General features: G+C 48.2%; 2 long non-coding RNA genes across 17 annotated transcripts in view; one reads left to right on the forward strand and one right to left on the reverse strand.

The window, feature by feature from the left end:
• The window catches only part of LOC144319418 (uncharacterized), a 47408-nt gene that overhangs the window by 25023 nt on the left and 2859 nt on the right, over positions 1-19526 (reverse strand). For 9 of the 15 annotated variants that reach the window (XR_013385236.1, XR_013385240.1, XR_013385241.1 and 6 more), the window contains 3 exons: positions 9760-9814; positions 8187-8272; positions 6518-6779 (listed from right to left, as the gene is read on the reverse strand). This is a non-coding gene — a long non-coding RNA (uncharacterized LOC144319418). Of the gene's footprint in view, positions 1-6517; positions 6780-8186; positions 8273-9759; positions 9815-10419; positions 10674-18576; positions 18654-19526 lie in introns of all 15 variants that reach the window. The other 6 variants (XR_013385235.1, XR_013385238.1, XR_013385229.1 and 3 more) reach the window with 3 other exon arrangements.
• Positions 1658-18808, forward strand: LOC144319421 (uncharacterized). 2 transcript variants are annotated; one of them, XR_013385248.1, is made up of 3 exons: positions 1658-1949; positions 2482-7720; positions 8950-18808. It is a non-coding gene; the product is annotated as an uncharacterized LOC144319421 (long non-coding RNA). The 2 variants fall into 2 exon arrangements; XR_013385247.1 differs by lacking the exon at positions 8950-18808 and having other exon boundaries at positions 2482-8338.

Consider the following 19526-nt stretch of genomic DNA (forward strand, 5'->3'; position numbering starts at 1 on the left):
CGGAGTTTCTTTACATTTCTCTGGGGGACACTGGGTCCTTGTCAGTCTCCTAACCACAGGCATTTCAATTAAGATTTTAATCCTCGTGATCAGTTGTTTTGAGGTCTACGACCCTGCAGGAGGTATTCTGGTTTCAATGTAAGCACACACATCCATCCTACTCACAGGGGAACCACCTGCTACACATGATCCTCCCCGGAAGAACTTTATCCCTGGGAAGGGGCCCTGTGAGATGACCGCTTTAGCAACTCCTCCCTCCCATCAAAGTGCTTGAGCCTGTACTTCTTCCCCTCACTCGTGAAGTAAAATCAACGTTTCAGAAACTACCATGAACATTTCATGTACAACTTGAGACCCTTAATGACATTTAGTGGCAAAAACACGAGGAGGCATTGCTAACTTGGGAGTACACGCCGCCTCTAGGATAAAACCTCTCTTCCCGCAAACATGCAGCGCGGGATGCCTCAGTTCAGAGCCCAGGCGCCCGTGCCCCAGCCGGCCCCCAGCAGCCAGGCCACGCCCAAACACCTGGGGCTGTGGGCGCCGGGGGCACCGCGTGCACCCCCACGGCCCACCCCAGTCCTGAGCACCCACCGCGCCGGACCCGCGGCGCCTGCACCCCCAAGTGCCCCAGCACGCCCGGCCGCGCCCCCAGCACCCGCGCCCCCAGCCCCCAGCACCCGCGCCCCCAGCACCCACCCCCCAACGCCCCAGCACCCGCGCCCCCAGCACCCACCCCCCAACGCCCCAGCACCCACCCCCCAACGCCCCAGCACCCGCGCCCCCAGCCCCCGAACCCGCGCCCCCAGCACCCACCCCCCAACGCCCCAGCACCCGCGCCCCCAGCACCCACCCCCAACGCCCCAGCACCCACCCCCCAACGCCCCAGCACCCGCGCCCCCAGCACCCAGCACCCGCGCCCCCAGCCCCCAGCACCCGCGCCCCCAGCACCCACCCCCCAACGCCCCAGCACCCGCGCCCCCAGCCCCCAGCACCCGCGCCCCCAGCACCCACCCCCCAACGCCCCCAGCACCCACCCCCCAACGCCCCAGCACCCGCGCCCCCAGCACCCACCCCCCAACGCCCCAGCACCCACCCCCCAACGCCCCAGCACCCGCGCCCCCAGCCCCCAGCACCCGCGCCCCCAGCCCCCAGCACCCGCGCCCCCAGCACCCACCCCCCAACGCCCCAGCACCCGCGCCCCCAGCACCCAGCACCCGCGCCCTCAGCGCCCAGCAGCCTCCTAACCGCGCGACAGGTGCCCCTGCTGTGGCGGAAAACACGTGACCCAAGCCGGCCGTCCCGGGGAGCCCCCGCCTGCACCCGTCGCCGCCCGACGCCGCCCACAGCCTCCGCTGAGCACCCCAGCTCCCGCCCAGGCCGACCCGCGGCGTCCGAGGCCCCCGCCAGCCGCCTCCCAGGCGCCCTCGCGGCGAGCGCGTGGACACGTGACCCGGACGCAGCCAACGGCGGACGCTGCTGCCCGCGGAAGGCAAAGGCGCCGGCGCTTCCGCGCGTGCCTGGCCCTTGGCCGCGCCGGCGCCTCGGATTGGCCGCGTCCGGGTCACGTGGCCACGCGCTCGCCGCGCCCCCGCCCCGCCGCCCGGTCCGGTGGCGGCGCCCCGCCTTGGTGGTCTCGCTGTCGCCGCGCGGCGGGGGCGGGGCGTGGAGGGCAGCGCGGGAGGGCAGTCAGCGGGCCCTCTCCCTCCAGAGGTGCAGCCTGCGCTGCTGCCGCCGCCTCCCGCCCCGCCGTCCTCCTCGCGGACGGAACGACCGGGGCGAGGTCAGCGCGTCCGTGGCCCGAGCGTCGGCCTCACTGAGAGCAAGAGCCGGGGCCACCAGGGTCCGAGCCCTCCTCCCCGCACTCACTCCCCTGCCCTCCCGCCCCAGGAGGAGCCCCGGGACGGAGAGGGGCCTCGGCCGACGGACTGCAGCCCCTGCAGCGGGCGGTGAGCCTGCGCCGCCCTGGGGAGCGGGGGTGCTCCGAGTCCCCGCCCTGCCCCTCCGGGGATGCTCCGAAGCCCCGCCCCGCCCCTCTGGGGGCGAGGGGGGTGCTCCTAGGCCGCGCCCTGCTCCTCCCGGGGATGCTCCGAGTCCCCGCCCTGCCCCTCCCGGGGATGCTCCAAAGCCCCGCCCTGCCCCTCCCGGGGATGCTCCGAAGCCCCGCCCCGCCCCTCTGGGGGCGAGGGGGGTGCTCCTAGGCCGCGCCCTGCTCCTCCCGGGGATGCTCCGAGTCCCCGCCCTGCCCCTCCGGGGGATGCTCCGAAGCCCCGCCCTGCTCCGGAGGGGGGCGGGGCTCCTAGGCCTCCCCCTGCTCCAGCGCTGGGGCGGGGCTCCTAGGTCCCACCCTGCTTCTCCCGGGGATGCTCCCAAGCCCTGCCCTGCCCCGGCGGGGGGTGGGGTGCTCCTAGGCCTCACCCTGCTCCTGGGCGGGGCGGAGGGGGCGTGCTCTTAGGTCCCGCCCTGCACCTCTGTTTGCAGCCACGAGCTCCAGACGCTATCCCTGGGGAGCACCCAGGTTCCCTGCAGACCTGAGGGGTATGGTCCACAAAGAGCCACCCACCTGTTAGCCACATCCTTCCGAGTGGGAAGCACACTTCTCTGGGACTAGGGGTGGGAGGAGGAGATTGGGAGTGCCCTTCCTCCCTCTTTCACCACACCCTCCTGCTGCTCCAAATCAACCAGCACTTACTAAAGGGGCCTCTTAAACAAGTGGCCGATTCCAGGGCCAGGACAGGGAAAACGCAATGAGCTTGGCTCCTCCTGTGTCGCTAGAAAGGAAGGAGGTGCTCACAAAATGAAGTTGGGTTGTACAGGGACTCCGCCAACCTGAAGGAGCTCCTAGGGACTAAAGCTGGAAGAATATGAGCAGCGAAGTAAATAATATGGAATTGTAACTCAGAGAGTAACATAAATACCCAAGAGTCCATAGTGATAAAGAGTAAACAAGTGAGAGGCAGAAGACAGCTCCCTCCTACAGAAATACCACAGTTAATAACTGTAGTAGGAATGAGAGAAATGTAAAAACCACCTTAGGCAAACACCAGCATAATTGTTGGGAGCAAGATCTATTTGATGCAGAGATTAGAGGGCAAAAGTCTTGAGACAGATTATTGTATTGCTTCAAATCTCTCCCCCAAGATATTTATTAACAGGGACAAATAGTAACTTCGTAGTGGAGAAACTTGACCAACACACCTCAACCAGGGAATCAAAGTATAAGACAAAACGACAGTGTATATCCCTGATGTGATAATGCATCGAGAAAGACAACAGCACTCCTGTGGTTTTCTTGCCAAAAATGCATAACCTCAATCAAATAATGGAAAAACTTCAGAGAAATCCCAGTGAGGACATGGTGCAACGTACCTGAGTACTCTTCAAGAGGGCCAAGCTCCTGAAAGATGAATCCTGAGGAGCTGTCCCAGATCGGAGGTGTCGATAAGAATGACAACTAAATGCAACGTGGGGTTCCAGATTGGCTTGGACTAGGAAAAGTGCGGTAGTGGAAAAACAAGTAATCTGAATAAAGTCTGTAGTTTAGTTAACAATATTTGTGTTTTCCCAAAACTTCTAATCCCCAGTGAGATGGTATTTGGAGATGAGACCTTCAGGAAGTGCTTAGGTCATGAAAATGGAGCCCTCATGAATGGGCTCAGTCCCCTTGTAAAAGAGCTGAGAGAAGACAGCTGTCTATGAACCAACAAGGGGCTTTTGCCAGGCACCAGACCTGCGAATGCCTTGGTTTTGGACTTCAGCCTCCAGAACTGTGAAACATAAATTGTTTTTTAAGCACCCAGCCTGTGTTGTTTTGTTGTAGCAGCCTGAGCAGACTAAGTCAGCCCTGTACCAGAATGAATTACCTGGATTTGATATTGGTACCATAGATATATAAGACATTAACCTTAGGAGAAACTGGGCAAAGAACATTTGGGAACTCTGTGCTTTTGGGCGGAGGGGCAGTGAAATACAGGTGGACTAGGGTAAATTCATCCCTCTTCTGGACCAAGTGAGCAAAGGATATTCAACATTGGGCTGCCCTTGTGTTCCAGAAAGGGACAAACTGATGAGAAACACAGGCAGATGTGCTTTTATGAGCACACCGCTGCCCAGTGTGTCTCTACTGGCTTGGCAGGTACAGATGTCCCAAGTAGGAACAAACTTGGCAAATTGGGGAATGGCAAGGAGGCCAGACGGACAGGAGGTATAAGCCTGCATAGATAGCAAGCATCAGATGTTGGGGCCACAACGGGTGAGGTTAGAGAAGATATTTTCACTCGTTCACATCTCCTTCCATCTCCATTTAGTACAATTTTATTATCTTACTGGGTTTTTCTCAGTTACCTGTATAGTGTTATATAGTGTTTTGCCCTTAAACCTTTGTAGATTGTCCAGCGGCGTGGGACAGCATCTGTCCTGACACAGAAGATAGGGATCCTATCTTTCCTCTATCTCCCCTGCTTCCACCTACTACCCAAGTTAGATCACGTAGACTTTACTTGTACATGATCAAAGTTGCTTGACAACAGATTGAAAATACTTTTTTCATGCTTCATTCCTATATTGAGTCCCAAAGCTAGAAATCCATCAGCAGTTTTTATGGCTGGATGCATTTTATCTGGCATTTCCTTCTCAATATGCTCAGTGGCCTTAAAATGATGATACTACATGAATTGCCCAAGATAATGCCACAGTTTGGTTTGCTTCGTATTTGGACCACAACTTGTGTTTACAGTTTTTCATTTTGTTTATTGAGTTTCTAAGTGCCTTTATTTTTCCCCATTGATCAAAGACTGTGTACCTTCACCAGATCCTCACATTGACACAGCCTCTCATTCTAAATCTTGCCCCAGATGCCCACCTCTTCCCCTGGAGCTGTATGTTCCAGAGCCCTCCAGCCTCTTTGTTGTTCAGGCCTGCTGCCCAGCTGTCACTGTGGACATCACCCCACAGGCCTCCAGACTGGCCCTGTACTCACCTGGTCCCATGCTTTCCCCGTTCTTGGTGTTCTTTGTTCTCTGAAGTGTTACAATCATGATCTCAGAAAGGTAATGTCTTTGCATTACCAAAAACGCCTTTGATTTGCCCTCACAGCCAGATGTAGACTTCTAGAATTTGCCCCCAGAATTGTGATGTCAGTGTCTTGCTGTTACAGTTTGATAATCCTTTGTAGGAGTCATGAGTTTTACTTCTGGATGCTTCCTTCTTTTCCCTAATATTCTGAAATTTCACAAGAACAAGTGTAGATGGGATCTTTCCTTCATTCACTCTACTCAGTGCAAGAGGGGTCCATTCTCTTAATTTCCTCTGTTCTCTGGTCCTAGAACTTCTGTGCTTGATGTTGAATTGATCCCCACTACCATCATTTCTCATTTATTATATTCTTCCTCCTTTTCTTTTTGGGTCATTTTTTCTATGTCCTGAGCTAGATATTTGGCTTTATTTTCTAAGCTTTCTATCGACCTTTTTATCTCTTCTATTTTTAGAAGTCTCTTTTCCTTTAAGTAAACTTTATTGATATTTGATTTACATAAAATGAAATGGTCCCATTTTAAGCATGTATTTTGATGAATTTTTGTGCAGTTTTGTAATTAATCACCGCATTCAAAATATAGTTGTCTTGGGCCCCTTCCGAGTCACACCCCAACCCACAGCCAGGCTTTGGGCAACCACTGATCTGATTTGCAGATTGGAGTTGTGTTTTCTAGACCTTCATGGTCAGCATGTTTTTGAGATCCACGTTCTTGCATCTAGCAGCACTTCATTGATTATCTTACTCCCAAGTAGCATTGCATTGTGTGCATATAATCCAATAATTAAACTGTTCATCAGTTGAGTGATGTTTGCATTTTTCTGGTTCAGTTTTGGATGATGATTCTAAAAACATGCAAGTGTACAATACAAGTCTTTGTGTGGGCATGTTTTCCTGTTGCTTGGGCAAATACCTTAGAGTGGAGTAGCTAGACTGCATGGGAAGTATACATTTAACTTTATACTAAACTGCTGGTGTGTTTTCCAAAGTAGTTGTGGCCCCTGACATTCCCATGAGAAATGCATGAGTTCCATTTGCTCTGAATTTTTACTATCTCTTGGTGTTGTCAGAATGTTCCTGCTTATTCCAGGTTGCTCAGTTTCCTTGAGAGATCTCCCTCCTAAATATAAAAATTGACAGGAGCTTCATATCCAAGGGTTCATCAGATTCTGGGCTTTTTTGTATGAGGTACAGGAAGGGAGAAGCCATTAGACTCCTTACCAGATGCCAGATGAGGAAGGAATTACTTGGAAAGACCAGAGCCATTCAAAAAACTTCCCAAGCACTTTGGGAGAAGAGATTCATGGCTTTTTCGAGCAGTTGCTCTGTGGCAGGCATATAGAAGGAGCAGTCATTCTGGCCCGGAACTTCAGGCAGTACCCTTGGTCTCAGCCCCACCTCCAGACCTGGTCTGAAACTCTGAAACCACAGGAGACGCAAGCCCCACCTCTGCCCAGCCCCAGCCCCAGCCCCAGCCCCCAGCACCTCTTCTGGGATGCAGCTTCCTTCACCAACATCTCCACCTGCTTGCCCCCTTCTCCAAAATGTCAGAGTCTCCGCTAGTCCCTGCCAGTCATCTCAATGAGGTGCAGGAGAGAGGGAAGGAAATTGCCTGTGCTTCGTCTTCCTCTTGCACTGAGGTCTGGTTTCTGTCTGTAGCCTGGCAGGAATCCACAGGTGAGGCTCAGTAGAGAAGGCCAGTCATGAAACACCATGTATAGCATCCACTTTGATAAAAATATATAATCTGTACATAGAAAGGTAACAGAATAGACCTTTAAATGTTTACAAAAGTTACCTCTTAGGTGATGGTATTAAAGTAGTCTGTACCTTTCTTTAACTTTTAAAAAACTGTCACATGCTTTCTAAAACCTTTAGTTATGTGGACAGTTTGCACACTGGCTGAAGCCACAGGCTGTGGGGTCCCCTGGATCTGGATTTTCAAGTGTTAGACCTGCCACTTACTAGCGGTGAGCCCTCAGTGTCCACATCAGTGCTCTCATTTGCCATTGGGTTGTTCCGAATGTTCAGTGAGGTCGTGTGTACAGAGCCCCACAGAGTGCCAGGCCCACAACAGGCAGCCTCCATCAGTGTTGGCTATTAACATACTATTATTAGTTTTAAGATAAAAAAGAGTAAACAATTTACATCATCTAGCTCTAAGCTAATAGTTTTCCTGGGCACTTTCCCAGCATGAGTTAACTGCAAAGGTGCTGCCAGATATCCAACTAGCTTCTGTGGATAAAGCAGTTGATTGTAGGGGTGCCTGGGTGGCTCAGTCGGTTCAGCATCCAACTCTTGGTTTTGGCTCAGGTTGTGATCGCAGGGTCATGGGATTGAGCCCCGTGTCAGGCTCTGCCCTCAGCATGGAGTCTGCTTTGGATTTTCTCTCTCCCTCTCCCTCTGCCCCTCCTCACTCTCCCACATGTCTGTACTCTTTCTCTCTCCAAATAAACAAATCTTTTTTTTTAAAGCAGTTAATTGTAGGCATCACTTGGATTCTGGAAAATATCTGCTAAAGGTAAGATAATAATTTTGGTTTGGGAAGAGTTGGCATTGGACATTTTACTATGACATCACTTGACTTCCTGAGCCAGCTGTTTATTGTGACCATTCCGGAATGACCCATCAACTCTCCATGCTGGGATACTCAAGGCTTTCCCTAAGGCAGCTCATATGATCACCAAGGTTGTAGATGCTCACGAGTAAGAATGTAACACTTGTGTTAACAGCCAGACACTCAGCGGCCTGTCTCACCAGCCCCAAGTCCTGCAGACTTCGATGAAATGCAGGTTTTCTCTGTATATCACACTGCTTGTCTGTGTGTGCCATGAAAGGCCAGTGAGCTACTGAATGCTGACATAAACTGTCTTGGCAGGTTTCCCTGCAAGGAGAGAGCAGCTGTGGTAGGACCCCCTCAGCACCATCAGGACTAGACTGAGAAACAGGCCTGGCTCTTATTGGGGCAAAGCTGACCGAGAACATTTTCTTAGGTTTTTAAAAAATGTCTTTTTCTGGCATATTTTTTCAAAGGGTTGGATGTCAATGAATCTAATAGATCCAGAGTCCATTTCTTGTGCAGAATCCATCCACCTGATATGGGTTAAGCACTGTGCTAGGCAACAGGGAGCCAGGGATGGCAGGACAGACCCACCTCTGCCTCCTAGAACCCAGAGTCAGGTACACCGTGCCCAGCAGAAGTATAATGCAACATGTATGGCATTGAAATTTTTCTAATGGCTGCAATAGGGGGAAAAAAAAAAGACATGAGTGAAATTCATTTGGATAATATACGTACTGCACCCAGACTCAGTGTATGTGTATGTATGTATATATATATATATATACATATAATATATATATTATATATATATATATATTCACTAATAAACATCAAACAGAATGAGATATTTTACATTACTGAGTCTTCCAAATCTGATATGTTTACATACATAGCTCGTCTCTATGATGACCACTAGGATGGTTGCATCCTGCTTTACTCAGGACCACCTGAGTTCTGGCTCTGAAAGTTGTACATCCCAAGAAAGACATCTAGAGGATGCAAAAAGTGCTGTTTTTCCTTAAAAGAGTGTGGAAGTTTGGGGAGAAAGTACAAAACTCCTGAGGCAGCCTCCCATATAGAAGCTAACATACACAGTATTTAGTGCCCCATGAGTGCAGCATAAATGCCCTCCATAGTTACTGCCACTGCTTTTCCCCAACTGTTGGTGTTGGCAAATTTGTGGTTTGCATAATGACCACCTGAGTTGGGTTGCTCTGAGAGATCCGAATTACGAATGCAGTGAACACATAGGGATTGTGAACATCAGCAGCCTGCTTGTAACTCTGGCTGTGGATTCACTGTCGTGTTTGTATTGAGTTAATTTTTCACGAGCTGAATGTTGTTGCTGTCTAAGGGTTCTGATCATGAAGATACGAACAAGGACAAGATGAATACGGGTGTGACCCAGACACTGCTGACAAGGGAGGCTTACAGGCTGTCACTTTAATGACACGTGAAGTACACATACAACTGGATTAGGAGGCTACAAGCAAAACAGAGTGTCATGCACAATATGCAGAAGAGACTTGGGGACACAGATGATGGAGGAGGGATGAGGCACATACTGCAGAGTGAACTCAGGTCCCCAGCAGGATAGGAAGTTCTTCAAAACAAGTGACGACTTTTTTCTCCCTAAAAGCCACCATTATCCAGTCCCCAGTACTGGCCACGGAATAAGTTCAGGCACTCCACTTCACTGAACACACGTCGTCTGCTCATTGCTCTACACAGCAAAGTGAAGTGACACTTACTCACTCATAGAATGGAATTAAAATTTTGAGGAGGGATGTGTGTAAAAGGAAGAAATCATGATGAGATATGTTTACTACCCAACAACATAGAACAGGCTCTGTCACATCTGACGAACCGGGATGTTTTTTTACAGCCCGTCCAGTGATGCACCCAAGCCCAGTAGCAAAACAGTGTTTTCCCAGCTCTTACTTTGATTTGAAACAAAGAGTTTCAAATTGTCTTCTTGATTTCAATGACAATTTTGATTAAATTGCAGAAACATTGAATCAAAAGACTGTTGATACCTTGTCCAAATACAAACTAGACTCTGCTTATCCATTTGTGTATTTGCTGACAGTGCAAGTGTACATTCTGGCAAACTCCATTCACCTGATTATCTTATTACCAAAGAAAATGACAAGATCCTACTTACTAAGTGTCCTCCACACCTCGTATACAACACTGCTGGTAAGGTGAGGTCTGCTTACCTGGAAAGAAAAGTTTGGGTCACCTTTAGTTACCTCAAAATACGTGGAAACAAGATTTTTAGCTTGATAGAAATGGAGGGAGAAAGCCTTCCTACAAGATACCTATCATTGTTGCCAGTCATAGGAAAGATGTCAAAATGTTTGCCTGCCATAAAATCTTATTTTTCAAAGCATGAGACAAGAGGAATGTCCTTCTCTAATTTGGAAATACGTAAGGATGAGAACAAAGAAGGGGATTACAGGAAAATGGAAATTTATATACTGTTTTTCCAAAACTGCCTCCTGAGTGTCTGGTGCCCTATGTGGATTGTTGACGAGAACTCACATGAGCAAAAAACAAACTCACTTTATGACAACAGGACTGCTTCAGAACTCAAAAATGTCACCAGAAAAGGGTAACTAAATTTGACATGACTTTCTCATCCCTTTAGTAAAACTATCACTTGTTTGAAATCCAGCTTTGATTTCAAGTTTCAAAGACCTCTGTGCTTTAAGACCATTCACCTGAGAGAGAGAAATTTAACATATGGTGACTTCCAATATGCTTTGGAGTGTTTAAAATGGACATTTTAGGCATGGGGAACCAAAATGATAAATTTACATACACAAAGGAACTGATAAACGTCTGGTCTACCAAAGCAGGCCTATGCATACAGGCGGGTGGACGTTCTTTGAATGCTGGAAACAAATTCCCGCAAGTGCTCATAGGGTGTCATCACATTGGACTGACACCAGGAATCTGAGTTTCAGTGGCTTGATAGAAACAGCTGCAAGTAAGCGTGAGCCGTGCACTTGACTATATCCCGTTTCCCGCTGCATAAGTGAAGAGAAGGATGTCCTAAATTTCAGAGAAGCGGTGCTGGAAAAGGAAACAGGAAGAGTGGAAGAAGCTGCTCAGAGTGTCCTGAGACACAAGGAAGCAGTTCACGACCTGCTTTATTAGTCTTCTCGTATCAAGGTACAGATAAACACAACAGGTTGGATGAATCTCCAGGGAATATGAGGAGTCTAAAAAGCCAACCTCAAAAGCTTATGTCTTGTGCAATTCCATTTATGTAACATTTCTTTTAAGTAAATTACACCCAGCGTGGGGCTTGAACAACTCATGACCTCGAGACCAAGAGTCAGAGCGTTCCACCCACTGAGCCAGGCAGGTGCCCCAATTTATGTAAAATTTTTGAGATGACAAAATTGTAGAAAAGCAGGGCAGATTTGTGGTTTCCAGGGGTTAAGGACAAGGGGGAAATGTGACCAGGGGCTGAATGGTTATGGGAGAGCCACAGAGGAGACCCCTGTGAAGCTAAAGCCACCCAAAGAACCTCACAGGTGTGAAAATGCACAGAACTATGCGTCATGCACACACCCAGGAGTGGGAGGGAAATTGGGCAGATCTGAATAAGATGGGTGGGTGGTATCCATGTCAGTCTCCTGGTTGTGATATTACACTGTGAGTCTATAGTTACAGTTAAAAGTTTCAGTTAAACAGGTAGTTTCACATTTATGTGTCTTCAGAATATAACATAGTCTCCAAAATGTATATATTTAATAAAAGATTTAACATAAAAAAAATTGTATTAGAAGACAGACACACTATACAATTTTTAAAATGATTTCTTCTATTCATTACTACTAATTGCACTAACTGGCCCTATGGTTGTTTTGTTTAAATAATAGCATTTATGTAACAGAAAAAGTAAATAATACAAAATAATGCATGGTTTTGAAGAAACACTTATTTTCATTTTTTTATGTTAAGTGATAGCACACGTGTGGACAATTCTTTTATATGATAGTGCTTTGTTTTGGGGCAAAGTCTGATATGTCTTTGTCCCAGGAAGGCATTCTAAAACCTCAATCCCTTCAGCCCATTCTAGGTGCTTGGGTCTAGTGGTGGGAACTTGGGGGTTGTCTCTGCAAGAAGGGGATGCACTACACTTCTAAGTTGAAAGACCATCATCTCTGGGGAGAATTCAGGGGGTGGAATAGGTACTCATCTGGCAATTCACTGAACTTAGCAGCCAGGCTCAGAGGGAGCAGGGGCTGCAGGATTGGAAGGAACCCACTTGAGAACACAGTCTAGAGAAACAGGCACCTGGGGGTTTGTGAGGAAATCCTCCACCAAGACCCCAAAAGTCCCCAGACCCATTGTCCTCAAATTAAAGTGATCTATGGCCCCTCTCCAATGGAAAATCATCTTCACAGACCCCCACCTCCACCCAGGATGTTTAAACGATTTTAATTGTAACCTTTCTTAAATACATACAAATGTAAAACTAAATATAAAGTCCTTGTGCTTTGGGCACTCATGCAGCTATGAATCCAGTTGTATCTACAAACTAAATACTATCAAAGATGGTGCATTAATTGGGCTCCCGTGGGGAATCCTGCCAAGGCTGAGCCCACCCCTGTGTTGTACTCAGTGAGGTGGATGAGGGCTGGCTCTCCCCACACCTCCCCTGCTGGAACTCCTGAGTGGCTCTAGTGCACTGGTTATGGGCCATTTTTGTGCAAATGAATCATTTTCATTGCTTTCTCTTCTGTCATTGGCTGACAGCAATTACCTGAAGGCCCTTTAATGCTATTGCGTGCTTCCTGAAACACCACATCTGCTCACACAGGAGCCACTCAGCTAGTGCCCTCAGAACCCTCCAAGATATCCTTGAAGTTAAATAGAGAACTTTTCTAAAAATTTCAAATAAACAACCTAACATTATATTTAAGAGAGCTAGAAAAAGAAAAAACCAAAGCCAACAAAAGGAAAAAAGTGATTAGAGCAGAAATAAATGATAGAGAAACTAAAAAAGTAATAGAACAGATCAGTGAAACCAGAAGCTTGTTCTTTGAAAACATCAACAAAATTGATAAACCTCAAGCCAGACTCATAAAGAGAGGGAGAGAGAGAGAGAGAGAGAGAGAGAGAGAGAGAGAGAGGAGAGAGAGAACTCAAAATCACAAATATAAGAGGAGAAATAACCCCACTGCACAAATACGAACAATTGTAAGAGAATGTTAAGAGAAAGTACATGCCAACAAAGTGGACAACCTGAAACAAATAAGTTCCTAGAAACACACAAACTGGGATCCCTGGGTGGCACAGCGGTTTGGCGCCTGCCTTTGGCCCAGGGCGCGATCCTGGAGACCCAGGATCGAATCCCATGTCGGGCTCCCAGTGCATGGAGCCTGCTTCTCCCTCTGCCTGTGTCTCTGCCTCTCTCTCTCTCTCTCTGTGACTATCATAAATAATAAATTAAAAAAAGAAACACACAAACTACCAAAACTGAAACAGGAAGAAATAGAAAATTTGAACAGACTGATAGCCAGCAAAGAAATTGAATCAGTAATCAAAAATCTCCTGATAAGAAGCCCAGGGCCAGATGTCTCCCCAGGAGAGTTCTACTAGACATTTAAAGAAGAGTTAATACCTATTCTTCCCCAACTGTTCCAAAAAATAGAAATGAAAGGAAAACTGCCAAATTCATTTTATGAGGCCAGCATTACCCTGATACCAAAACCAGAGAAAGACTTCACACAAAAGAGAACTATAGGCCAATATTCCTGATGAACATGGATGCAAAAATCTACAACAAAATAGCAAACCAAATCCAGCAATACATTCAAAGAATCATTCACCATGGTCAAGTAGGACTTCTTCCTGGGCTGCAACAGTGGTTCAATATTTGCAAATTAATCAACATGATACATCACATCAATAAAAGAAAGGATAAGGACCATATGATCCTCTCAACAGATGCAGAAAAAACATCTGACAAAGTACAACATCCATTCATGGTAAAAACCCTCAACAAAGTAGGGTTAGAGGGAACAAAACAGCAACATAATAAAGGCCATCTATGAAAACCCCGCCACTAACATACTCAGTGGGGAAAAACTGAGAGCTTTTCCTCTAAGATCAGGAGCAAGACAAGGATTCCAACTCTCACCACTTTTATTCAACATGGTACTAGAAGTCCTGGCCACAGCAATCAGACAAGAAAAAGAAATAAAAGGCATTCAAATTGTAAGGAAGAAGTAAAGCTTTCACTATTTGCAGGTGACATGATATTCTATGTAGAAAACCTGAAAGACCACCAAAAAACTACTACAACTGATACATGAATTCAGTAAAGTCACAGAATACAAAATTGATGTACAGAAACATGTTGCATTTCTATACACTAAAAATGAAACAGCAAAAAGAGAAATGAAGAAAGCAGTCCCATTTATAGTTGTGCCCAAAATAGTAAAATACCTAGGAATAAACCTAACCAAATAGATGAAAGACCTGTACTCTGAAAACTATAAAACACATGAAAAAAAAAATTGAAGAGGACACAAAGAAATGGGAAGAAAATGGAAGAAAAAATATTGTTAAAATGTCCGTACTACCCAAAGCAGTCCACACATTTAATTCAACTCCTATCGAAATACCACCATCATTTTCACAGAGCTAGAACAAACAATTGTAAGATTTGTATGGAATCACAAAAGACCCCGAATAGCCAAAGCAATATTGACAAAGAAAGGCAAAGCTGGAGGTATCATAATTCTAGATGTCAAGTTATATTATAAAGCATGGTATGGCACAAAAAAATAGACATATAGATCAAAAGAACAGAATAGAGAACCCAGAAACGGGTTCACACACACACACACACACACACACACACACACACACACCCTGGAATATTACCCAACCATAGAAAAGGGTGAGATCTTGCCATTTGCAATGACATGAATGGAACTAGAGGGTGTTATATGAAGTGAAACAAGTCAGAGAAAGACAAATACCATATGATCTCACTCGGATGTGGAATTTAAGAAGCAAAGGAAAGAAAAAAGAGATAAACAAAAAAGCAGACTTATTTATTTCAGAGGGCGAGCACACAAGTGGTGGGAGGGGCAGAGGGAGAAGGAGAAACAGACTCTCGCTCATTGGGGAACCCCACACAGGACTCAATCCCAGGATGCTAAGATCATGGCCTGAGCCACCCAGGCACCCCAGTAAACAGACTCTTCACTCTAGAGAACACACTGATGGTTCCAAGAGGAGAGGTGGGTAGAGGATGGGGAAAACAGGTGATGAGGATTAATAGTGCACCTGTTATGATGAGCACCGGGTGTTGTATGGAAGTGATAAATCACTCTATCGTACGCCTGATACTAATATTACATTGCATGGTTACTAACTGGAATTTGAATTTAAAAACTTAGTTTAAAAAAAAAGAACTTTGTGGGCAGCCAGGTGGCTCAGCGGTTTAGTGCCTCCTTCGGCCCAGGGTGTGATCCTGGAGACCCAGGATTGAGTCCCGCGTCAGGCTCCTTGCATGGAGCCTGCTTCTCCCTCTGCCTGTGTCTCTGCCTTTATCACTGTCTCTCATGAATAAATAAATAAATTTTTTTAAAAAAAGATCTTTGCTAATTGCTTGGTATCAAATGTCCCTACCCTCAGAGAGCCAGGAGCATTGGGAGGCCCTGCAGCCTGAGCAGCTCTCACAACTCAATTTTCTACAGGAGGTCATTTTCCCTGCTCACAACATTTCTAGGGAAAAGAAGCCACAAAAATGTCCCTTGCCCTTGCCTTCGGCCTCACTGGCAGGAATTTATTTAAGGAAATAGTTGGGCCAGGGGGCAAAGGTGGGTGTTCAGGGGGCTCATTCACGATGGGACATCTCCAGCCGTAAGGAAATACAGTGAGAATTCATCCAGATGCTGAGAGAGGCGCTAATGGATGAAAATGTATGGTACAATTTCATTTTTGTTTTAAAAAAGAAGTACGTCAGATAATACTCTAAAATATGAACAGTGGTTCTTTTTTATGGTTTGCTGCAATGATGTTTTTATTACAAGATTTTATTTATTCATGAGAGACACAGAGACATAGGCAAAGGGAGAGAGAGAAGCAGGCTCCCCTCATGGAGCCCGATGTGGGACTGGATCCCTGAACTCCAGGATCACGCCCTGAGCCGAAGGCTGAGCTCAACCACTGAGCCATCCAGGCGTCCCTGCAATGATGTCTTATTAAAGTGGCATTGGGTCTCCCCCTCCCCATACTGGCTTGTTTGTTTTCATTTTTCTACAGCACAGCCTGCCTGTGAAGTGGAAAAATAATAAAAATTGAGAAAGGGCTGCTATACACAGGGGGTGGCCTCCACCCACTCCGATCGAGGGCAGCCTGGCTTCCCTCCTGTCTGGCTCCCAGTTCCGGGTGCCCAGGCTGCCCTGTCTCCTCTGTGGGGTTGAAGTCCGCAAGCAGGTGGTTCCACAGGAAGAACCTGGCTGCTCTCCAGATGGCCCACAGAACTGCAGTGAAATACACACAACATGATTCCGTGGGTGGTTCCGTGGTACCTGGTGCAGCCGCTGCCACTGTCCATGTCCAGAGCTCTGCATTCTTGCACAACAAACTCTGTCCCCATGGATCATCTGCCCCCCAGCCCTGGTCCCACCACCGACTCTCTTTCTCTGTGAGTCTGATGACCCCAGGCCCTCACAGGAGTGGGCGACATGATGCTGTGTGCTCTCCTGGGTCTGAGCATCATGCCCTTAAGATTCATCCCTGTGCTGGCGGGTGTCCACCTCCTTACTTTTGTCGCCCTGTGTCCATCCAACGTCCCTCAGTATACACATGGGTTGCTGTGAACGTCAGGGTGAAAGTGTTCCTTTGAGGTCCTCCTTTCAGCACAGTGCTCCAGGTCAAATACCCTGCGGTGGAACTGCCCATCACACGGGAATCCTATGTTTGATTTTTTGAGGAGCCGCCAGGCTGTTTCACAGCAATAGCACCATTCTACACTTTCGTAAAATGGTTAATTTTATGTTGTGTGGAGTTCACCTCACTCAAAAGAAAACAAAATTAGAAGGGGTGGGGTCTGCTCAAGACCAGGGTGCGGACTTGAGCTTTCCCCCAGGTGACCTGAGAGCCATGGGCGGTGTGAATGAGGTCACAGGATGGAGAAGGGGCTGACGGCTGGGGGTGAGCACAGGGAGACCAGCCAGGAGGCTCCTGTAGCCCCCCGAGCAAAGACTGGCAGTGGCTCATGGCCACGGGGAGGGGATGTGGTCAGATTCTGTGTCTTGGCATCATCGTCTTATGACGTGTTGATAAGAATGAGAGTTGGATAGGCATACAACATGCAAGGATGAGCTCCAAACTCTCCACATCTTGGGGTCAGAGGGATGAGGAAGGACCAGCACACAAGTTGAGGAGGAGCCAGGGAGCCAGAAGGCGTGAGCATGACAGAGGTGCGGCCACTAATCACTGGCTTCCATGAACCAGAGATGCAAGTTGATCGTGTGTGCATCCCTATACGGATCTTTGACTTCCAGAATTTGGGAAAGCAGGCCAGAGCAAGAATGGCCATAGCCATCTGTCTTGCCCTTGGAGGGATGCCTCCCTGGCTATGTCGTGCGTGTGCCATCACACCAGGGCCTGGGAGCCACTGCTGCCAGCCACAGGGCCAGTCACACAAAATCACATTTCTGTTGTGGGTTCCCCCCTCTCTCACCCCCCAGCCCCAGGAGGAACCATAGGTAGGACAGGAACCAGGACAAGGAGACATGAGATGGTTTCCCCAGAGGCACAGCTCCTGGTAACTTTCCTCACCTACTTCTCTGCCAGCCCAGCCTTCTGATCTCATGTTGGCTCCGTAATCTAGATGCACACAGCTGGGGCTTGGGTTTCTGACCCCGTCTTTCTTACTCCTCTCTCAGGAGTCAGGATCTGTTTACACCCAAAGGACAGAACCTGGTGCTAGATGGGAGGTACAAGCCCAGGGACAAGAAAGGACTGTTCCCTCTGGGCATTTGCAAGACAGACATCTGCTGCCTCCATCTGCTTCCCTGGTCTCAAGACCACGAGTAGGCCACAGCACGTGGCCATGCCCCCTACTTCCACTCCAGCCAGGCTGCTGTGGCAGCTTCTGCCTCAGTTTCCCTGGTTGTAAAAGCATACTGGCCAGCAGTGGGAAGATGGGGAACTTCAGGGACAGGCAGTTTGGCAGTATGGCTATACTGGGCATATGGCCCAGTAGCCCACCAGGCTGTCTGCTTCCCAGGCCCTCCTGCCTGCCTCTCCTTGTCCCTCCCTGCATGTGCCCCTTGTGCTCCTTGGACAGAGGCCTTACAGGCTGTGCTGGCCCTCTAGCAAGAGAGGACCAGCACTCCCAGGGGCAAGGTCTTAGTGCTGGGATGTCCATCTTTTCAAGTGACAAACCCAGGCAGTCGTCTCTAGCTGCAGAGCTCAGGGAGCTTGGCCCCCACATGAGCCAAACTCCCCAAAGCCCTTGTCTTCGCGCACGTGACACATGACAATTGTGAGTGGGTCCACAGAGTGCTGGGGTTTCGGAGGTTAGTAACCCACCAGCCTGTAAGCCCACCATGTGGGTCCTGAGCCTCCTGCCTGTCCCCTCCAGTGGGCTTTGGCCTCAGACTGTCCCTGCCCCAGAGCTGACCCTCCATTCCCTGGCGTAGTCATAGGCAGCACTTACCACAGTCATCACTGTGTAACAGTGGACGTCACTTACTGATTGCTTCCAAAGGGCCAGGTGCTGCAAACAAATTACCTCCATTCTCCCTAAGGCCCTGCAGCCAGACAGGATCAACCACGTTTGTAGGGGAGACCACTGGGGCCCAGGGAGGCTAAGGATTTTGGTTAATGGCACACAGCTCCGGCCGGCTGACTCAGGGTGGTTGCGAGGCCAGAGCTGCTGGCCCCTCAACCCACGCTCCTCCCACTTAACCCCGGGGAGAAAATAACAACTTACAATCCTCCATCCTTAACACCTGTCATTCTTTTATTCCACATCCATTTGTTATGGCGTTGTGAAGTGGAATCTCTTGGCTGTTTAAGAGACGGGAAGTTATGTTGAAAAACTATTTTTAGTTTCAAAATGTGGGAAAGTAGCAGAGAAAGTTTGAATATGTTGCTTCTCTGCCTTGACTGAAATCTGGTGTGTTTCTCTTTGATAACTCTTTGGAATTTATGCAGTTGTAAATAAATTATATTGTATTCATTCATATGACATAAACATCTTGAACTTTATCCTCTATCTCTATGACACATGTAGATATCTACATGATATACAAATGTACTGTTTGTAATCATAATCTATATTTAGTAACATTTCAATAAATGCTATATTATAAAATAATAATTCTCTATAGAACATAGCCACATTAAATCAAGCATTTATTATAAGGATAATTTGGTTCTACCTAAGATTGGTAACATGTTGCCTCTGCGCTGAGAGGCTCTACTTCTGGGTGGAAGACATGTCTGCAGTGTATTGTTCACAATAGCGAGATGCAGGAAGGGCTGGGCACCCATGACTACAAGAATGTTTCGGTCAGATTCACTCTTTGTATTGTGGAGTATGATCTATCTGGCATAGGGAATGGAATACAGCCCTCGATATTAGGGGGCTCCACCTCAAAGCCTAACATGGGGGAGCACGCAGAGCAGAGCAGAGCAGAGCAGCAGCAGGGCTGGGCATCCTTATGGGTACCTGCTTGTGCGTGGGAGGTAAAGCTGCTGCAAATCTGTCAGGGCCATCTGTCTGACACAGTCATCCGGAAACACCCTCACAGACACACCCAGAATAATCTCTGAACAAATATCTGGGCTCCCTGTGATCAATCCAGTGGACACCTACAATTAACCAGCCATGCCATCTACCCAGTTTGCCTGGACAGTCCAGCTTGTTGCTCGGGACCC

Source organism: Canis aureus, chromosome 8, assembly GCF_053574225.1.
Source record: "Canis aureus isolate CA01 chromosome 8, VMU_Caureus_v.1.0, whole genome shotgun sequence".
Lineage (NCBI taxonomy): Eukaryota > Metazoa > Chordata > Mammalia > Carnivora > Canidae > Canis > Canis aureus.